The sequence below is a fragment of the Pseudochaenichthys georgianus genome, chromosome 9 (genome assembly GCF_902827115.2).
Source record: "Pseudochaenichthys georgianus chromosome 9, fPseGeo1.2, whole genome shotgun sequence".
NCBI lineage: Eukaryota > Metazoa > Chordata > Actinopteri > Perciformes > Channichthyidae > Pseudochaenichthys > Pseudochaenichthys georgianus.
In genome coordinates this window covers 46335210-46348719 of record NC_047511.1, presented here as the reverse complement: position 1 = coordinate 46348719, position 13510 = coordinate 46335210, and positions in this window count along the sequence as shown.

The window sequence follows — 13510 nt, the reverse complement described above, 5'->3', positions numbered from 1 at the left end:
CCACCACATCTGCCACACCTTTGTTTCCCCCTGCACACTGCCGCCACATGTCCACATCTCTGACATTTAAAACATCTTAGTGGTGGTGGAACATACGGTCTCACGTCATAACACATATATCCAATAAGTATCTTTTCCGGAAGCCTTTTTTCATCAAAGGTGATCAGAACCGACTATCTTCTTTAATCCCATTGCGGTTTGCTTTCATGCGTTTGACATCACTTATTTTTTCAATTCAATTAAATTCAAAACCTTTATTTATCCAGGTAAAATCCCATTGAGATCAATGATCTCTTTTTCAAGGGAGACCTGCAGCAGTAGGTTCCACAAGAAGACATAAAAACATTAACAACAGAACAACAAAAGGACATCATACAGCAAAATGTACAGGGATTACAATTTACATATCTAACCACATGTACAGGTACCAACAGCATCTGATTGAGTAGCATCCAACCGAGCTTTAAAAACATGTAGTGGTACTAGCTTGGTAATTTTCCATTCTTTTTGCAGACTGTTCCAAGTTAGTGGAGCTGCACGTCTAAAAGCTTTCTTCCCTAAGACAGTCCTAGCACTTGGCACATTTAATAAAACCACAGCATGCGATCTCATGCAATAACTACTTTCAATTCGCAGAGAGATCAGGGAGCAGATACAAGATGGTAGTTTATCCAACATGGCTTTGTACATGAAAAAGTACCAGTGACTGAGCCTCCGTACAGTAAGTGATGGCAAAACCGCCTTGGTATACAGGGTACAGTGATGAGTAAGTGCTTTACAATTTGTCAAAAATCTCAGTGCACTGTGATGCGCAGCATCTAACTTGCTCAGGTAATTGGCAGGTGCATTCATATATAACAAATCACCATAGTCCAGCACAGGTCAAAAGGTCACAGAGCCTTCTCCTGGCCTCAAGTGACAAAACAGGACTTATTTCTGTAAAAGAAACCTAGCCTAACCCTCCGCTTTTTAAGCAGGTTATTTACATGAAATTTAAAAGTGAGACAATCATCAAGCCAGATACCCAGGTATTTGTAACAGGTAACCACTTCAAGTTTTATTCCTTGCGTAGTTACAATATCCAAAGCAGTCTCCGGTGTATTTGTAGCTTTAGAAAAGAGCATTTCCTTGGTTTTCTCAACATTTAAAAGAAGCTTAAGCTCAGAGAGCTGAGCCTGAATAGTGTTAAAAACAGCCTGTAATTTAACAACAGCCCCGTTAATCGAGGGACCTGCACAGTACATAACGGTATCGTACAAATGTAAGGTTGCTCCTTCGACATTTTCACCTAAACTATTAATATAGATCGAGAATAATAGCGGACCTAAAACAGAACCTTGTGGTACACCATTAGAAATGTTTAACCACTCAGAAGACAGTCCATCAAACTGAACACATTGGGACCTTTCAGAGAGATAGTTCACAAACCACCCACTGCATGGCTGGATATGCCAATACTGACCAGCCTCTGCTTCAAAATGCGATGATCGACGGTATCAAAAGCTTTGGATAGGTCAATAAATAGAGCTGCACAACTCTGCTTATTATCTAAAATACTCGTAATATCATTTACCACTTTCATTGTGGCAGTGATGGTGCTGTGTTGCTTTCTGAAGCCTGACTGATGTTTAGACAGGATATCATTTTTACATAAAAACTCCTTTACCTGTTCACTCACTAGGCGTTCGAGCACCTTAGCCAGAACTGACAATTTAGAGATGGGTCTATAATTGTTTAATAAGGTGGCCTCCCCTCCTTTTAGTAGTGGCAGGACATACGCTGACTTCCATACTTTTGGGATTTTGTTCGTGCTGAGAGAGAGGTTAAAAAGATTAGTAAGAGGTGGAGCAATACAATCTGCAGCTATCTTTAAAAAGAAAGGTTCTACGTTGTCCGGACCAGCCGGCTTTTTAGAATCTAGCTTGGTTAAGACTTCACGAACAACATCAACAGTAAAAGGAGTAAAACTGAAAGGGTTTTCCAGACCACATTGTTCTGAGTCACCGACTGTGGTGTTCTCAGAAGCAGAATTAGAAACAGAATGAAACAGAGAGCCACAGGACACAAAATGCTCATTAAAACAATTTTTGCATTTGTTATATTCCCTTTCACATCATCAGCTGATATTATGAAGGGGATTCCTGACACAACTCCCCTGACTAGCTTTTTACCACTGAACAGTGAAGATCCCACTTTCTTACCCTCCACGGTACTCATCTTTATTGCTCTCCCCTGTTGCTCTCTATTCCTACATTTGATCAACATTGATCCATTCCTCAATACTTTAGCACTCATTACCTCCCCGATTTCTTTACTGATGGATTTAGTTAACCGTATAGGGTTCCACATGCCGAACGAAGCTCCCTCTTGCGCAAGTTTCACAACCACCATGAACTCCTGTTGCCTATTTCCGACTACTCTTTCTCTCCTTTCACCCTCACTATTGCTCTCATCAGAATTAGTATTTCCTCCCTTTTTACGTTTATTTCTCCTCACTATATCCAATTTTCCATTTTCACAACTCCCGCCTGCTACGTCCATGTCTCCTAACTCGCTTCCTGCCTCGTCACTTCCCTCTGCCATCTCTCGTCCAGTCACAGTCCAGTGTTGCCACCTCCTACATCCACCAGATCCAGGCTGCAGTCGGATAGTTTAAAAATCAGCTCCTAAGTTCTAACCCTATCGTCTATTCCTTGACCTCTGAGTGAAACGTCACGGGGTTAAGGGATAGTGGATAGGAGAATTCAAAAGGACTTAGGAGAAGAGACTGCGGTACTTTAGAGAATCCGAATGCACTTTCACTATCCGACGTGTTTATGATGCGCCAGCGGACGTCATTGTGTGCGTCTGCTGCTGTGGGGGAACCATGGAAACTACAGTTTTCTATACAACGGACTACAACATGGATGTATAATAAGAACGAGGGACTCATCTAGAGACTCTGCACCGTGCTCTGAAGCTGCTGCTTTGCTTTATGAACGTGGACAACAGAGAAACATATTCTTCAGGACCAAAGTTGGAATTGAAATAAAAAAGGAAAGTGAAACTTATGCTCGTCACCCTCTCCCTCCGGTCCACATTAATACCAATGATCCCAATACGTATGATTGTATGAACTAAAGATCTTAAAATCAATACAAATGTATTTATTATGAACGTTAGTCCTTAACATCTATCACTGTGTATATCACCATTCAAACATCTTTTAGAAGTTGAACAAACCCCACACAGCCCAGTAAAGACTGAAATGTTGACTTTATTTGATAATTTCAGTGAAAACTAACGTTCATATTTCTCTCTTTGATTATAATACTGATGAACGTTCAAAACAAAGCACTTTGGCAACTTACCACCTATGTTTTAAAATGCTTAATAAGCACCGTAACTTTCATGATATAATTTCTCCGTCATAATCGGTTGTTTCCGTGAACGGCCGACTATTGAGTGACGGCAAATGCTGCGGCTGCAAGGCATTGTGGGGCAGCATTTTCGCTTCTCCTGTCGGTTAGGGAGGTCCAGTGGTTCCTAAGCTAAAGGAGGTTATAAAGGAAGTTTGAAACCTCCTTTCCTATCATTCTCATCATTCTAGAGAATTCGAACGGCACTTATCATGGCTGCCACTGACGGACTTCCGGGTCATTTCACTCCTTTAGGAAGGTTCCTAAGCTAAATGGACTATTCGACTTCAGCCCCAGGTTCTTCTTCTTCTTCTTCTTCTTCTTCTTCTTCTTCTTCTTCTTCTTCTTCTTCTTCTTCTTCTTCTTCTTCTTCTTCTTCTTCTTCTTCTTCTTCTTCTCTCAGTTATTGGCGGATTGCAAGCAACTTTAAGGTGCATACCGCCACCTATTGTACAAGAGTGTGTATCACCATATCATCCTATCACTACTTGTGGAATTATACCACTGTATTTACGTTGTTTTAAATTCTTCCAATCAATCCTGTTTCACTCAAATACTTAATAATGGCCTCCCTGGTAGCTCTTACCCCCTCACCTTCTGTTCCCAGTGTCCCCATCAGGCTCCACTCCCTTCTCTCTGAACCTGTCTCTTAGTTGTTCCCTCTCTGTTTTGTACATGTTGCAGTGTAATATGATGTGTTCCACATTTTCTTTCACTCCGTACCTCCTGCATTCATCAACTTTGCTTTTTCCCATTATAAACAGTGTGTCATTTAATCCTGCATGATCCAGTCTGAGTCTAGTGATGATGATCTCCTCCCGTCTGTTCCTTTCAGTATAGATCTTTGTTATGACTGATTTCTGTAACTTGTGGCATCTCCTCCCTTTCTGATCTTCCTCCACCTTTTCTGCCATATTTCCATACACTTCTTCTTAATTATTGCTTTTCCTTCTCCTTTCCCAAGTGAAACTGCTATTGCTATTTCCTTAAGTAACGTATATGTTGCTAACTTATCAGCATGCTCATTCCCTTGAACCCCCTCATGTGCAGGCACCCAGCATAATCTATTCCCCTCCTCTGAAGTCTCAGTAAGCAATGGTTAAGTTCAATGATTACATCTTCTCTAACAGTTATTGTCGAGTGTATGCTTTCCAAAGCAGATAGTGAGTCTGTGCGTATCACCACCCTATCTGACCTCTTCAACCCATTGTAGCCCAATAATTGCTGTGAGTATTTCTGCTGTATAAAGTGATAAGTTATTTGACACTCGTTTTGAGATTGATATTTTGAATTCTGGGATATACACGCCTATCCCCACGCATTCTTGCTTCTTAGAACCATCTGTATACATTTGTAGGTAATTGTAATACTTTTCGTTCAGGTACATACTTGTTTTAATTCCCACTTCATTTATTTGCCACTCTTTTTTCCTTTCTATGATACTCACATCTATGTTAGCTTCTGGAGAAAGCCATGGGGGAACACTGCTAAATAGGCTTGCTTTGGCAAACGTGATGGTCTCCACTCCATATGCCCTTGTTCTCTCCTTACTCGTCCAGCCAAACCCACGCCTCTGGAACTTTGTATATTCCCAGAAATCCTGCAGTATTCTGTTTGTGATATGTTCCTCTCCACTTCCTTGTAGCCTGACCCAGTATGACAGAGCAAGTTTCTCTCTTCTGATCTCCAGAGGTGTCTCTCCTGCTTCTATCAGAACTGCATTAATATGGGATGACTTTATAGCTCCAACACACAGCCGCAATGCTTTATATTGTACTCTATCAATTTTTTTAAAAGCGATGTTTTTGCTGCTGCTCCATACACTATACTGTACAAGCATAGTATATTGTGGACCTCATAATTGATCTGTATATGTCTATTAATGCTTGTTTGTCTGCGCCCCAGTTGCATCCAGCTACAGCTCGTAATAGAGTTAATACTTTTTTGCATTTTGTTTCCACTTCTTTAATATGCATTTTCCATGTGTATTTCAACGTTCAAGGTTCAAGGTTTCTTTCCTCACAGACGACAAAAAAAGTCGGACATTTTACTATTTAAAATAAAAACAATAATTGTGGCTTGATATTGAATAAGAACATGTTTTTATGAACCCCACAGCTTCCGGTCAAAAAGACCCGGACAAAAAGACCTGCTGCAGGCACGAAACATACTACCAATAGAAATACATTGCTTTTAAAATCGTTCTGTGTGACACGAAAAAAAGGAGAAAATCGTGTTGGTGAACACGAATCAATAGATTAAATGTTGTGACTATAACACGAAATGCCGTGAGACGGGTTGTATATTCAGCCAAGCCACAGTAATAATGATTTATGATTCATTTGTCTTTTTTGAGGTATAGCTGCAGCAATAGCCTATAGACTTATGTTTACATCGACAAAGCCTAGTGTATATTATTGTGAGGACTTGATAGATTACCACGGAGCAGGGCCAAAGCTCATTGTTATATATTTTAGGATTTTTCTACATATACATGTTTAATTGTGTTATTCTGTTGGTAATGTTCAGTGTAAGAAATGTGAATATAAGTGTAACATCCTCAGAGACAGCACCTAAGTCCTATACATTTAAAATGCTGCAGACAATTCGTAGAGTGGAGGTGGTGACCCTCGGCCCACGTGTCAGTGTCTTCAAGGAGAGATGGCCTGGTTTAATCAATGAGGCTCAGGTGAGAACGTTAATTTTATTTATTTTTCATTTCAACTCACTGTTTTCAGAGTTGTGAGTAATGAGTGTTGTCCCCTATGCTTTTTATTAGATCAAGGAGGAGTTCCGACACAGAACAACTCTTTCACTGGAAGAGACTTTGATGCTGAAACTGGATGGGTACACTAACACCACGTCACTCCAGCTGATGCGTGCCAAAGGAGGACACACTGGCTCTAGGATGCGCCCTCTCCTGAGCACAATTGATGAGGTACATTTATTTAAATGTTTCATTAAAAAATATGAAAATGCAGAAATAAGTCTTCTTACTAAAATGCATTTCCTCACAGCCCCAGAGTATTGTAAAAAAAAGAGATGCAGTGGCCATGTGCCTGATTGAGAGTTACCCTTATCTTTCTTACAGTGCAGACGCTTTTCTGCTTGCTCCTGCCTCTGCTTACTTTTTATGCTGATTTTCCTACTCTTATTCTCTGAAAACTTCGAGCAGCGGCTCATGGACATTAACTTATCACTGGGACAGTTCATCTTCGTAAATAGACGGAGGGTTTCAGCCATATTTCAACATTTTTACTACGACCTCAGTCTTACAGTAGCGTGGCCTAGCAACAGCTAAAGCCTGGTAGGCTACTGCATGCTATTTAGCTTAAGCTAGTTGGTAGCAAAATGCCTCCGTTCTCTACAGATGACTTCCACAAACTTCTACAGAAGATAGCTGTGTTGGAAATGAAAATGCAACGGTTGGAAGTTAACGTGGAAGTGAATGGACTATGTCGTGGGAATGACACCACTTTACCAGTGTTGCAAAATAATGGAGAAGGGTATGCTAACTCACAGCTAGTTAGCAGCTACAAGGATTCCAAGGAACAGGAGGGCATCTTTTTCAGGCAAATGGAGTTTGTCTGAACAAGTCAGGAGTGAAATTGTTTATCTCTAACATATTCAACTGCCTACGTCATCAATCTGTTCCCTCTGCCAAGGACAAGCGGCAAGAGGAATCAAAACAGGAGAAAGACACAACACATCGCGCAGAAAACCCTGAAGAATTATCACTGCACCCGCCTGAGGAATGTTCTGATTATGGGAGACCTATGAGACACATGGAGGAGTCTCCACTGCCCGTCACCCCCCCCCCCCCCCCCTGTCAACGCCTTTGAGGATACTCCGTTCACCCTTTCACCCTCGCCCACCATCCTGGAGATCGTTGAACACATGAAGGAGATACAGAGGGTTGGCACCGATTCCTTCCTGGATTTCAAAGACCAAACTAAGGCGATACGCAGGGCTGGCAGCATGTCCTTTACCCCCGCTCCTCAACGACGCCCACCAAAATCACCGCAGAAACGCGCACCATCTTCATCACCGCCCCTATGTCAACCACCTCCCCCCCCTGGCAGCATGTCCTTTACCCCCGCACCATCTCCCCCGTCTCCTGATAAGGATGTGTGTGTATAAAAGGCAACAAACTCTTGCCTCTGCATCAGGTACATCGAATGTGTTGTCTCTGTGTCCACTTAACATCAATTCAAACATCATGACACAATTCCATTAGATTAATGATAAAAACCTAGAGGACATTATACAACTTCTGAAATCCTCCTCCTGTTGCCTTGATATTATTCCAACAGGGTTTTTCAAAGATGTTTTGCCTTGCATGGCCTCAGATCTACTTCATATAGTAAATACATCTCTTCACTCAGGTGTTTTCCACAGGCCCTGAAAACTGCAGTCATTAAACCGCTCTTAAAAAAGAATAATCTAGATGCTTCAGTAATGAACAATTACAGGCCCATATCAAACCTCTCATTTCTAGGTAAGATCATTGAAAAAGTTGTTTTTCAACAGTTGAGTAATTTCTTGCATTTAAATAACTGTTTGGATGTGTTCCAGTCAGGCTTTCGTCCAAACCACAACACTGAGACTGCTCTTGTAAAGGTCTTTAATGACATCCACTTAAACACAGACAGTGGCAGAACTTCAGTGTTAGTATTATTAGATCTCAGTGCTGCGTTTGACACTATTGACCACAGCATATTACTAGACCGACTGGAAAACTGGGTGGGACTTTCGGAAACAGTTCTAAATTGGTTTGAATCCTACTTAAAGGACAGAAAAAAACGTTGTTTATATAGGTAAATACACATCTGAGTTGACAAATATGACATGTGGGGTTCCTCAAGGCTCCATCTTGGGGCCTCTTCTCTTTAACGTCTACATGCTACCACTGGCTCAGATAATGAAAAACAACAAAATAAGTTACCATAGCTATGCAGATGACACACAAATCTATGTAACAATTTCACCAGGAGACTATGCTCCAATTCAAACACTGAGTAAGTGCATTGAACAAATCAATGACTGGATGTGTCAGAACTTTCTCCAATTAAACAAAGCTAAAACTGAGGTAATGGTTTTTGGAGCAAAGTCAGAACGTATAAAAGTGAGCGCTGAGCTTCAGTCTGCAATGTTTAAACCAACAGATAAAGCCAGAAATCTAGGTGTAGTCATGGACTCTAACCTGAGTTTCAACAGTCACATTAAAACAGTTACTAAATCAGCCTACTATCACCTAAAGAATATATCTAGGATTAAAAGACTAATGTCACAGCAGGATTTGGAAAAACTTGTCCATGCTTTTATCTTCAGTAGACTCGACTACTGCAATGGTGTCTTCACAAGTCTCACTAAAAAATATATTAGAAAGCTGCAGCTGATTCAGAACGCCGCTGCTCGAGTCCTCACTGACACTAAGAAAGTGGATCACATCACTCCTGTTCTGAAGTCTTTACACTGGCTTCCTGTGTGTCAAAGAATAGATTTCAAAATACTGCTGCTGGTTTATAAAGCTTTGAATGGTTTAGGCCCAAAATACATTTCTGACCTCCTGCTAAACTATGAACCATCCAGATCTCTCAGGTCTTCAGGGACTGGTCAGCTTTCTGTCCCCAGAGTCAGAACTAAACATGGAGAAGCAGAGTTCAGTTATTATGCTCCAAATATCTGGAACAAACTCCCAGAAACCTGCAGGTCCGCTGCAACTCTGACTACTTTTAAATCTAGGCTGAAGACTTTTTTTGTCGCTGCTTTTAATTGAACTATTCATATCTTAGACTGCACTGTAACTTTTATCCATGTATTTTTTCTTTTAATGTTTTAAATTTAAACTTAATTAATTTCTCCATGACATTTATGAGAGGGACTGCTCGAAAGTAGGATATTTGGGATATCCATCGTAGCCAGGGTTTACGATCAGTTTTTAGGTGAGTTGTACTGAGGAACAAGTATCACAGCACCGACGGGTGAAAAATAGTGTTTTGGTAACACGGGGTGTTCAGGTAACACTTAAAGACTTTGTTATGGAACGCAAAGCAGAGTAGGGGGCTAGTACACCCTCTTGAGGGTCCGATTGTGGATGTCATGCGAGCATAACATGGTGAAAATAATCAGTCTAAATTAACAATCGGGACGGAAATGTTCGGATTTCCAAAGGGAGGTTCTGAGAATAAATTAAAAATCAAGAACCGAAATAATTGAACTATTCATATCTTAGACTGCACTGTAACTTTTATCTTTTAATGTTTATTTTATTAGCTTTTCTTTTTAATGACTGATTTTAAATGCCATTTTCTTAATGCCTTTCATTTTTGTTTTTCTTTTAATGTTTCTTTTATTATCTTTTACTGTTTTTAAATGCCTTTGTCTGAATGTCTTTCATTTTTGTAAAGCACCTTGAATTGCCTGGTGCTGAAAGGGGCTATATAAATAAACTTGCCTTGCCTTTGGGAACGCCAAGAAGACCTATTTCAAGACAGCCAGGTATGTCATGAAAGACTGATCAATTCAAGATTTTGACGGAGTTATTTCGGAGGTTGCTCATTGCTTTATTGCCCTAAATCTGTAAACATCTTGTTGTTTTTATAAATGGTTTAGCATTCACAGGAAAATGATTTAGGGATAATTTACTGATGTGCTTAGCTACTTAACATATAAAACTACCTAAAAACAAAAACCTTCTTTTGGTGTTAAAGTGAAATAAGATAAATAAAATCATGCACTGAAAAGTTATGTATATGGGAAAGAATCAATTTAATGTCATTGATTAGATCGATGGGCAATTTGACTGGGCCTGACATTTTTTATGTAAGTTAGACATTTTTTTTGTTTTTAATCAGTGCCACGCATTTTTTCAAATCATTTAAAAAGTCAATCCCTGGTTTTATTGATTAGGCTTAATAGCTAGACAACAAAGCCTATATTGTATAATAGCTTCTTGTTAATATGCCTAATTTAAAGTGAATATGCTTTGCTTTCTTTCTTTTCAACATGGAGGACGAGGATGACAACGTCGTGGACCAAACTATGAAGGTGCTTGTGATCCATGATGCCAGGGACAGGGGACCAGCAGATGTGTCCATTGTCATAGATGGAGACAGAGTTTTGAATTTGTGTGGAAACCTAACAAAGGCATGTGCATAGATTCATCTACGGCGCCCTCAACCTGGAATACCCCAACAAGCTCTGTTTTTGGAGTTTGATGGAGACTTGATGGAGCAGCCTTGATGGAGCTTGATGGAGCCAAGCTGCTCAAACAGGTCCAGAGCCTCAAATAAACAATTTGTTCTGAAGTGGAAGTGGATGTTGACTTGTTTTAGTGCTGAGTGACACAAACACAACATAACCTTTTTCTGTTGAAAGTGGACTGTTTACTGGGACGTAAAGGTTTTCATAGTTTAGTCAATTGCACTTGGAAGATTATTTTCAAAATGTTTACAATTTCCATGCACTTTACTGTTAAAACAATGTGATTTTATGACTATTTTGAAGATTCTGCTCATTGTTAACAATTGAAATGCACTTAACTGTTTTAATCTCAATGTATGACTATATTGCACTTAAACAATTTATCATTTGGTCAATAAAAAAAACATGATCAATAAATTCGTGTGTGTGGCAATATATTGTTTTTCTGGTAACCTTACTAATAAAGTAATATTAATTGGTAATATGGATAAATTATTACTTAAAATTATGAAGTAAATAGCTGCCTACGATTAGGAGTAAATATTACTCATTTATAAGTAATACATTTTATTAAGCAATTGAGTTAGATTTTACTTAATTTCTTAAAGTGAGTCTTATATGTTAAATATTAGTCATCTTTACCTAAACACATTGTGTGAAATCTACTCAAAAGAAGTGTGGGCAAATTGTTACCTCACTTTTATTGAGTAGATCTTATAGGTTGATTATTACTTGGGGAATACCATTTTCTATTTCAAAATCATTGGAAATATCTGCCACAACCTTTACTCTAAATTGCCCCCCCTCTACACACAAGGGGGGGCAACAGACAAGGCAACAGCGGTATTAAAAGTCTCAAAATGCTACAACTACTGTCACAAACTGGATGAATGTGAAGTATGTTGTTAAAGGAGGATGAAAGCGTAATTAAGGAGCACTATTGGAGTGACTTTGATGGTTATTGGACTCAGGATTAATTCATTTTGATTCCCGCTGTATGAAGAACTTAAAGTACTGCACAAGTGGAAACAATTCACAAAGGGATTAAACTGTTTAAAACACATGCTCAAAGTAAGCCGGATTTTGCCGATGTGTCTATGTGGATTCAAAAGTCGTAAATAATCTACAACATGGAGGAGACCGATCTGATCGGAGCAACTGTGACAAATAATCCAACTGAAAACGGCATGGACAATGACTATGTTTTAAAAATGCGCTTATCCAGACTAGCCCGGTTTGGACACTTTAGGCGCAGAAGAAACTTTTCTAGAAAAAATTATGCATTTCTGTCTTTTTATGCCTTTATTAGCTAACTTGAATTTGTATTGAAATTAATTAATCAATTATTTATTATACTTTATTGTAATGTAGAGACAAGGCCTTTAGTGACAATCATGTATTATATTATATATTTAATGTGAATGCTGTTTACAACCATTCAAATATTAAACTATTCAGCCTTTTCAGGAATCGATGGGAAACCTTCAACTTTTTAAAAATATGTTATACTTTTTGAAATATTCTCTTTTTCAGATGTTAACATTAGAGTGGATGGAGCAGCTCGTTAAGTCTAGAGTGCTTTGATCTCAAAACAGAGTGCAGGAGTGCTTGAAATTCTCCCCAAACTTTTTTTTAAACTTGCCATAATTCCCAAACCCTACACTCCTCAGACATATTTTTTCATGAAAAACGTAGGAAAACCTCTCCTAGGTTGGAAAATTAAAAACATTAAGAAAAAAACAAAATGCCTCTTGAGGGCATGAAGAGACAAAAAGTCCACCTAGCTCCCAATTGATTCCCATGTTACATTTTAAAGTACACGTTAGACCAGTGGTTCCCAACCTGTTTTTTTTTTACATATAATTGTAACGAACTACATGATTGTCACTAAAAGCCTTGTCTCTACATTACAATAAAATATAAAAAATAATTGATTAATTAATTTAAATACAAATTCAAGTTAGTAGCTAATAAAGGCATAAAAAGACAATTAAATAAAAAAATAAAATACCTCCTCACGACTTTTCTTGTTTAGATTTCACAGGAAGTGGACCGGCGTCTTAGTGTGACGTGTGCAGAGAGAGCTGCTGCTATAAAAGACACGTACCGGCCTCTGCATCCTCACGTCTACCACCTGCGGGTACAAAACGCCTCATCGTTATTAAAGGTCTCCTATCGTGCAAAATGCACTTTTTATATATTTTATACATAAATATGTGTCCCTGTTTTGCAGGGCCGTTTCTTCTTATAGGCCACTGGTTCTCAAGCTTTTTCTGTCAGGCGACAGAATTGGACATTGGACAGAATTGGAGGAATACGATGTTGGGCCCCTTCAACACAAATAGTCACGTAATGGGCCATGTTAACATTTATTAAAATACATCAATATGAACATGCATTGCTTTCAAAAAGATAAAAAAATCACTTTGCTAGAACAGTGATAATAAAACTATGCAATGAGCATTTTTTGCACTGCAAATGTTTTCAAAATGGGGTTGCAGCTTTGACCTTCAATCCTCATCATGTACAACTGTGTCCTACAGCGCCCTCATAGGTTTCTAAGTGTAACTACACAACAGAACAGTTAGTGTTCCGCGGGTCATGCCGACATCATAACAATTAAAAAATGTTTCTCACAACAATTGTTCTTCCTGGTCTCAACCACTTTGAGAAACACTGCTATAGGCGGACTGTGCGGATGCATAGGGCCCCCGCGGCCACTAGTGGGCCCCAAAGCTGAAAGTTCAGGTTCAGCTTAAATATATTTGGGGGACTTAAAGTATTTATTTGCAGACAGCCAAGCCCCCCCTTCTTTTATGAAATATTATGTTTATGTGTAATTTAGGCATTTTCTTATTAAATATGTTTTATTTATGGAGTATTCCAGAACAGAAATGTGAACATTT